Genomic DNA, 10170 nt, shown 5'->3' on the forward strand with positions numbered 1-10170 from the left:
AGAAAACACTACAAACATATCAATTCATGACCATGAATGCTCCATGAAAATGAACAAATGTAGGGAAGCAATGTGCTAAGCGCAGGTCAAAGAAGGGTGTTTTTTCTACATGGAAAGTAAAAGCAAATATTATCTGCAATCTACTCCGCGATAAGGGGATCAAGCAATTGAGTTTACGAAAGTCGTTATTGTGGGGCGACAAAAATACCAGAGGAGAGAGAAAGGAGATAGTGGTGAACGTAGAGGGACAGGAGAAGAAGTGAACTGATCAGAAGTGAACTGATCAGAAGTGAACTGATCAGAAGTGAACTGATCAGAAGTGAACTGATCAGAAGTGAACTGATCAGAAGTGAACTGATCAGAAGTGAACTGATCAGAAGTGAACTGATCAGAAATGAACTGATCAGAAGTGAACTGATCAGAAGTGAACTGATCAGAAGTGAACTGATCAGGACTGATCAGGATTGATCAGTAAGGACTGTTCAGAACTGATCTGATCAGGACTGATCTGGACTGATCTGATCAGGACTGATCTGATCAGGACTGATCTATTTTCTATGTCGTCTGAGAGTGCAAGTGTCACAGTCCATAGAAAGCTAGCTATTCCATTTATTACTCAAAAGTGATCACCATACTCCGTATTAAGCAGCCATATTATCTCATATTCAAGGAAGTTGACAGAACACAACACATAATTAAAAAGACTCCCAAAAGTTTTATAATAATATTAATCCTACCTTGTTATGTCTAATCTAAATATTAGTCATTATAGATTACTCTTCTATTATGACTCATCAATTCCACGATCAATTATTTATAACTTGTACACCGTAGCAATCAGTATGTATTACTCCACTTCTTAAGCTCTTAGCTAGTGTTTGTTTGAATAATGAAATAAGAATAGTAATCACAATTTTGGATTAGATTCTATTAATTTGTTAAGAATAGAGTTATTCAAATAGAACGATAATCTCATGATTGAGCTTAAACTGATTTAGTGAAACACTCCTATCCGGTGCAATTGCATAGCCTCTAAAATGTTTTCTGTTAATGTTTCCCATTTTTTCCCGGTTATGCGCAACACATGATGTATATAGTTAAGGTTCGATAGTTATATTAGCAAACCAACATAAATTGGGATGTTTTCCAATTCCAATTACATTATTTATGTGTGGGATAAAGTAATTAAACCTAAACAACACCAACACAAATCAGGAGAAGAAGTGAACTGATCAGAACTGATCAGGATGGATCAGTAAGGATTGATCAGGACTGATTTGATCAGGAATGATCCGATCAGGACTGATCTGATCAGGATTGATCAGAGCAGGACTGATCTATTTTCTATGTCGTAAATAGCCTAGGACTGATCTATTGTCATGTAATGCATGATCTATTGTCATGTAATGCATGATCTATTTTCTAAAATCAATAGAGATAAAAAGTTCAGGTATGTAATAAAAAATACTCTAAACAACTCTATAGAGAAGCACTAAAAAAAGCTAGGTAACGACTCTTTACCATAATTCCATAAACCCTTACTCGCAAGTTCAAAATAATTCAACAGAAGAATACAATGTCGTTCTTTCTAACAATAGAACCTAAAGTGTAGCCAAACCATCCATCTCAAAAATTTGCTACTGTTACTTTTAACTCGATACATGTTGAAACTAACTGATATGTTATTATCAAAGCTCGTAGTCATAAAAACCATTTATGCATGCTGCAGTTTATCGGGGCAAAGATGGGGGCCTCAGGACTACAAATACAAACAGAAAGTGGCCTAATTAGCATCCCTAGTAATATCTGATGTGTTGTTGTGAAATATCTTCCTAGAGGTGCCCTAAAGAAATACCTCATTGATAATCGAAGGAAGAAGCTAGCTTTTATGGTTGTCCACCAGTTGGCGCTTGATCTTTCTAGAGTGACAAATAATTTTGCAAACTCAGATAAATAATACCGGATGATAAGCTATAGTTCAAAGCTACTCTCAACTTGGCATGATAAACCCAGATAAACAATAAGCTAGTGCTGATAAGATAATATTTGGTTAGCTATGACAGTTCAAAACCGGATGATAGAAACTCAGAAATGGTTATCTGAGTTTATCATCCCAGCTATGACAGTTCAAAAATCAAAACCGGATGTTCTATCCCTTAACTCAGTTAAGCTATAGTTCAAAGCTACTCTCACTTCTCTGTGTTTTGAACTGCATATATTCAGATTAGGGTGCTTACTGCATAGGTTTATTCCTTACTCCATACAACTGGTAGTCAAACCTATATTTGGTGCCAACTAAAGCAGGGAAAGGCAAAGAAATTTATAATAAAGACAAGCAAAGTGCTGATAAGATAAGATATTTAACACTGCGATACACTGCCACTACCTAATACTACAGTTATGACATATAGAAAGCATGCAGTAGCTTAACATAACGATGACAGACAGACAATGAGCTTATCAGTCGCCTAATACTAAGTTCTGCTTTGTAAAGCTCAGTTCTGTTTTGTGCAAAGTTTGTTCAGTTCTTTTCTACTTACAGTCAGTCCATCGGTCACACATTTCACATAATCAGTCACAGAAAACAGTGTAGCCTCAAAAGAAGTTATAGATAACAGTAGAAAATGCTAAGTGAAAGGGTTCAAATAATTAGTATAAGTTCTATAGCGACAAATAATTTTGGAAACTCATCCAACATGCTCATTTGATGCACCAAGTTTCTCACTAAAGACAACCTAAACTAACCAAGTACAGCTAGGTGTCTTAAAGATTGACAACAGATTTTTCATACTAAGTACCAGATATCTTGGTCAGAGATTATCACCTAAATCTCACTAAATGTCTGTGTGTTTTTATACAAAGCATTGCCATGTATCCAAATTTCAAAGATTCTAGGCCAACTAAAAGTTGCAAATTTAAAACTATGAAAATTAGAAATAGATAGACAATACCTACAGTAGAAACAACACGGAAGAAGAAGTCAGACGTTCACCACTTTCCAACTATCGTCCAAATTACCAACTATCTGCAATTGAAAACTAAAATAAATGAAATAGCAAACACTCTGTAAGCGGTATATAGAAAATCACAGAAACTAAGAAGACCCATTCTAGTTTTTTTCTTGAATTAAGGATGCAATATAACATGGAAAACTTAAAGGCATATGATTGACATTAGAAATTGACATGAAAAAACGTGAATTAACAATATATGACGGAAATTAAAATAGTGAATCAAACCTAAACATTGTTATATGATAAAAATCAAATAGTGAAGGCGTGAAGCAGACCAAAAATACCTGGCGAATATATCCGGCAACACCGAGGATGAAGCAGCAATTAAGAAACCAGAGTATGCTTGAATTTCTCCAATTAAAAACCAGAGAGAGCAACGAATTTATCTTGAATTTGTTGAGCGAATTGTGAATTCAATAATTGGGCTTTTTCATGAATTTATAGGATGAGGAGTGAGATAGCTTATACTGGGAGATTTGACTTTGCTAACGTAAAGGTTGAAGACGGAATTCATGGAATTCGTTAATGGCCGGTGCTGAAGGTGAGGAGGAGAGATACGAATTCATCGGAAATCTGACGAGGGTGGTTAGTTTCAGCAAGGTATGTCGGTGGGAGGAGGTTGAGAGAAACGTGGGAGGTGGGTTGAGAGTTAGGCGGGATTCTGCGAAAAAAACAGAGAGTTAGGCGGGATTTTTTGCCCAAAAATTCAGTTGCATTGCTGCCTCACAAACACGTGCAACACACGTATCTTTTTTTTTGTAAATAGCGACGCTTTAGAACGTCGAAATATTTTGCGGCTCTCTAAAGCGTCGCAATTTACAAATTAATATTCGCGCCCCAATTTCCTTGCGACTCTTTGTTAGACCGTCACAATAATTCCGTCTCAATATGTACCTCTTTTTTGTAGTGAATTAGTTCTAATTATAGCTTATCCTATTTGAAGAAAATGGTGCCTCCCACGGAGATTTTCAAGACGGAATTTGAAGTCAAAGCTTCAAGATGAAGTCGGGCCATACTAGATCACATTTATCTTATGCATGTTTTAAGTTATTTATTGCTTTTAAATATGTCTTAAAATGCATGAGATCAAAAGCTTGATTATGTTGCATGATTAAGGATTTTAGTTCACTTAAAATCTAACCAACATAGTAAGAGCCTTAAGTTCCAAACTTAAAAATTGAGTTAAAAGGTGCCATGCCAAAATATACACTTGCTTGGATATCCTTTACATCAATCTAGTAATAGTTTTCGCTCAGCGAGGTGTTACTTATTGGTCCTAAAGGGGCAAGGTACACAAATAATTGTGAGTACATGTTAGTTTTGGTGAAACTCAACGATATAAGTAAGGAGTCCTTTTATGTCGTGGCAAAATCGATAGGTTTACCTAATAAGTTCTTAGACGTACCTATCAACCAAGAATAGTTTCTAGACTATTAGCAAAAGGCTTTTGCTTACCTAAGATGTTTTAGGATTAAGTCGACAAACTGTGCTTAGTTCTTCAATGATTTTAGGATCTTGGAATCATTTTATTCACACCTGCCGGAACAATAAACTCGAATAAAATGCTAATGACTTGTTTAAATTGCATGATTGCTTTAATTTTCAAGTTATTACTCATGATAAATGTTTAGACTTTGCATGCTTCAATGTATGTTTTAATTATTGTTTATAATTAAATATCTTGCACTGCAGTAAATCCTTTTAGAAAGGTAACAGTAAATTTCCTCGATTGGTAGTGAATCCAAGAACGATTCACGGAAATGAGAGAAAGTGAGCAATTTAAAATGTACATTTCTTATAGCGACTTTTATGGTTGTTTTCGAACATCAAAATCGAATGGCAAACCAATTGGTGCTTGTGAATTCAAAATACAATGTAGTTTTGAGATCATAAAGCATTGAGCTTAAAACGCTCAGCTTTACCAATGGTTAACAACCTAATATCTTTGTCCATTTAATTCTCGAATGAGTCTAGTCCCTAGACATTCGAATAGATCGATGCTTAGAGAACTTTAGAAGCTTCTAGTAAGATCATCTAGTTGAAACAAAATATTCAACATAAATTAAAATGGTAAAGAACCTTGTTGGTGACATTGGACATGTCTAACAAAGTATAAAAGTCAACACTAAAGAATTCAATTCTTAAGACTATAAGAAAGGGTACAAGAAATAGGAAAACAAGGAACAAATGAAAGGAATTTACGATTCCGTTTCTACCTATAAGTTTATGTTTAAAGAGAAGTGACCTAGCAATCAAACTTCCTTGGTATCATATACCGCTTGAGGTTCTTACTTCGGTAATATCTCAAACAATGGAAGCTAGGATACACTAATGACCTACAAGTGGGAAATGAAGCATGGCAATCCTACATTAATTGTAGGGTCATCTAGTTTGTTTTAAATCCTTTCAAAGGCTGGAACTAAATGGCTATTTTGTTCCATAATCAGCATACCTAAATTTCTGCTTCAAACACAGAAAGACTCACATTCAGAAGAACAAAAACAATGCTTGTTTGTTTGTTTATTTGAATGAAATGGTCAATTACAGGTTGAGTCAATATGCTTGATTAAAACAAACAACTCTTTAAAGAACTTTACTAGGTTCAAATCAAACCCTTGATTTGAGTTCCATTAATCTCTGGCATTGTTGCTTAGACCATATCAACAAGTTAACATTCATAAGCTCTATTTTGATGGACTTTTTGAAAGTTGGTTGATTTCTAGATCAACTTAAGACAAGCTAGTCTTACTTGTTGAAAGTAACAAAGAATATGAACTATTGTTAGAACGCCTAGACGATAGAGTTCAAAGCTAAAGAAAGGTTTTATGACTTTATTATTTCACATGGATTTGAGTGAATATAGGTTTATTTACTCAAATGTGATATAAGTTAAATCTGTTTGGCTAGTTCAAAGATTCAGAAGTATAAAATCCACTTGGCAAGAAATCATAAAGATCTAGGTTAGATCATGTTGATGATTACTTGAGACCAAATATGATCATCAATGGTTGTGTGTTGTAATTTCATAATCTAGCTCCATAAGATATGGCATATCTTAGTTGGAATAATCGAAGTCAATTAGTATTTGATTCGATTAATGATGAATCATAAAGACTTTTCCTCTAATTTCTAAAACAAAATGCTCAACTACCACCAAACTAAACCAAATTCGTCAAAGCTATTGAAAAGTAATTTCAGAATAACTTTTCATAAAATATATCTAGAGAGTTGCAAAACTCAGTGGGAGCTTAGTGTTTGTCATTCGACAAACTAAGGCCCAAGTATAGATATATGTTTCATTGTGATTTATTCAAATGAGACACAAGGGTATTGTTTCTACCACGAATTTTTGAGAACATAATGTTTGTTTGCTCGAAATGATGTCCTTTTGGAGATTCGTTTCCAAAATGACAAGTGGGAGAAAATAGACCTCGAAAGTCTTCGAGGCGAACAACAAACATAAACGGACATTCCGGAGGCTTTTCGAAGTGCTTCAGAAAATCCGAACTTATTCTTTAAGGACTTTAGAAGTGGCTTTAAAGAATAGACATCTCTTAGAAGACTTTACAAGTGCTTCAAGGAGAACAGAATATTCAAAGGACTTTCAAGTGGCTATTGATATTCTATTGTTTGATGTTCTATACCCAAGTAGGCATAGAGTTCAAGTCACTGGAACTATGAGATTCTTCTATTAGATAGTAAAGAAACATAGAGTTCTGGTCAATGAAACTATGAGATTCTTCTATTGGATAGTGAAGAAACCTACAACTTGCAGTCAAACTATTATCATGTAGATTAATGAGTTTGTGACTTGTAAGAAAGCTATGACGAAACCCAGATTTCCTAAAATGGTTAGAGGCCATATATAGACTCAAATGTTTTAAATGGTTAGAGGCCATAAAACATACTCAATGTTTTGATGACAAAATGCAAGAATAGTTTCACACCTATTGGTTGCAAGTTTGTTTTAAGGATAAAAACCATCAAACATGGAATTGTGTTCACACACAAAGCTAGATTAGTTGCTAAAGGTTAAAAGCAAATTCGTGGCATGGATTGTGTTGAAACCTCATGCAAAATCGTAATGCTTAAGTCTATAATTCAAGCAATGATTGCATATTGGTACATATGGCAATTGGATGACAAAACGTATTCCTCAATCAAATGTTGGAATATAATATGTACATGGTATGTCACAGAATTTGTGGATCCAAATAAATGCTTGAAAAGGAAAGCTAGCTTATAAAATCTAAGTACAGATTTAAGCAAGCAATTGGGAATTGGAACTGTATTTTAAGTGAAGCTAATAAGCATTTTAGTTTCATAAAATATACATGATTCTTATAGATATATAAGAAGTTTAGTGGGAGTACTTAAAACTTAATTGGTCCTATGTGTATTACACACATATCTCTCTATTGTGAAATAACATTCAAATGCTAATGACTTAGATTTGAAATTATTCATCAATGATGGACCATGGCGAAACTTAGTACATACTGGGTATTAAGATCTATTTACAAAGATCTTATGATATTGTTTTGGATTAAGTAATGGCATTTACTAAACCAAACACGAAAGTCTCCATTGGAGATATTCGACCCATGTGAATAAATCTAAGTAAAGGATGTTTGAACTATGTATAAGCATTTACTAAGTTAAACATCAAAGGATCTAAATAAGATTCTTAACCTATATTATATGTCAAAGAATTTAGCTGAATTTAGTATCTACTGAAACTAGATAAGCTAAAGTTACATGAATAGAATTTAATTGGGAATTATTCTGCAAAAGAATTTATCATGTATGATATAATATGAGGATCGCCAAAAACGTATCGTATGACTTTAGCCATGACGAACATATACCAATCTCTATTGATCTAAGTAAAGATCAACTAGATTGAGATCAAGAATACTTATGGTACTTGAAAAAGGTACATAGGAATAGTTCTTGATTCAAGGAAATAAAGATATGCTAAATATTGATGCTACACGCATAAACACTGGCAAAGGATCAAGCAAGACCCTTTGGAGTTAACCATTGATAAGGACGAGCTATAGAGCATCGTGTTTTGAAAATGGCAACATGGATTGGAGACCATGAGTTGTTGCGTGGGAAATTAAAATATTAATTTCTATGTTCTAAGATACAGCTGGAAAGTCTTCCACATATCTGTGAACTGCTTGGATAAGCAAATCCAAACAAAGCATCACTAGCAACCTAAACAGTTGAAGTAAAAGTACTTATTGCCTAAAAAGCAATAAAACAGGGTTGTTTGTGTTAAAGAGTTCTTCACTGAACTTGGGAAGATCACCTATCTGCTGGTTTGATGGTTCTTCATTGAAAAATGCGTAGAACCACTCTTGAAGCAAGAAAAAGGTCTGCTAACTTGATGGTTCTTCATTGAGAAATGCGTAGAACCACCATTGTAGCGAGAAAGACTAGATCACAAAATAAACATACTCAAAAGATCTTATCATCTATCTCGAAGAACATTCGATGAAAAGGATATTAAGATTGGCAAAGCATGATAACTAAACCTATGCAACAAGTGAGAAGCAACACTTACATTGTAGCACTGGAAATCAAGCATAGCTTTGAAATTCCATGAACTGTTTTAGAAGATGGGTTTGAGGCCCATGGTTGTAAAACACTGGGGTTGAAACATTTATCATATATGAAAAGTATTTTCATATTCCATTTAATCTTGGTTTAGTATTAAATGATGAGTCCCTTCAAATTTGACGATATATTCAAGATAGACTGTCAGGACCAGTCCTGTGACTAAGAAATGTCTATCAAGTGAACTTGAATGTCAAAGGTTGAAAATGGTCCCTAGTCAGAGTTTTCTATAAAATTGGACGCATAGAAAACGTTAGACGATTAGAATGCAAGATGACTAGTAGTTCTGTTTCTTGAACTATGTGGACATGGCAATGTCATAATCATTTGCATAGATACTTACTTTGGGAAGACTAGTATCGGACAAGACCTATGAAACTTTAGTGTAAGAGATGAAAGTCTGTCATAAGTAAATTTCATTAAATTATTAGACACTAAATCCTCAATACCTGAGTGATTTGAGATTACTTGTTTGAGAACTGGTTGCTTTGACGTTGACCAACCGTCGCACCGTAAAAGGAGGCTATAAAGGCAACGCTCAGGTAATCACCTATCAAACGAAGTCTAATCTCAAGATCGCAAGATTGGGATTGTCCTCCCATAAATCGGGATGAGATGCTTAAAAGTTGTACAAGGCCACTCGGAGAGCTAGAAACTGTGAAATGCATGGCCGTGCTCGGATGAATCATAGGCTATGATTATCTGTTTATTTGATCAGTTGAACTCTGAAACCGAGAAACACCTCTGGACATAATAAGGATGACAACTCTTACCTTATGTTCAAGAGCAAGCATCGAGCGACAAAGGAATTAGGAAATGCACACTTGTCCCTAAGGACAAGTGGGAGACTGAAGGAAATAATGCCCTTGGTCCAAGTATGCATTCTATGTTAAGTCTAATAAATGCGGTTCAGTATTAATTAACAAGTTAATAATTCAGTGAGATCAAGTGAGCTGAATGCCTAGCTAGAGGCCGCTTCAGTTCAAGTGGAATTAATAATATTAATCCACAGCTTACTCTTGACTGAACCCGTAGGGTCACACAAATAGTACGTAAACGGATCAAGTATTTAATGGCATTAGATACTCCATCTATGGATATTCGGAATCGACGGATCTTGGTTTCAGTGGAAGCTGAGATCGTCACAGGCAAGAAATGAATACTCCGGAAACGATGATATTGCCGGAAACGGAAATATGGATCGTATCGGAAATATAAATATTATCCAAGTCGTAGATGTTGCCGGAAACGGAAACATGGTACGTATCGGAAAATATTATCGGAAATGGAAATATTACCAGAATCGGAAATATTGCCGGAAACGGAAATATTGTCAGAATCGGAAATATTATCGGAATCGGAAAATAATTCCGGAAACGGAAATATTAAATATTTGTTCGAAACGGAAATTGATTCCGGAATCGGAAATATTAAATATTGTTCGTATCGGAAATGAATTCCGGAACCGGGAATTTAATCGGAATCGTATCGTACGAATTAGCATCGGACGAGGCCTGCCGGACGAAGGCCC

This window comes from Spinacia oleracea, chromosome 6 (genome assembly GCF_020520425.1).
Source record: "Spinacia oleracea cultivar Varoflay chromosome 6, BTI_SOV_V1, whole genome shotgun sequence".
NCBI lineage: Eukaryota > Viridiplantae > Streptophyta > Magnoliopsida > Caryophyllales > Amaranthaceae > Spinacia > Spinacia oleracea.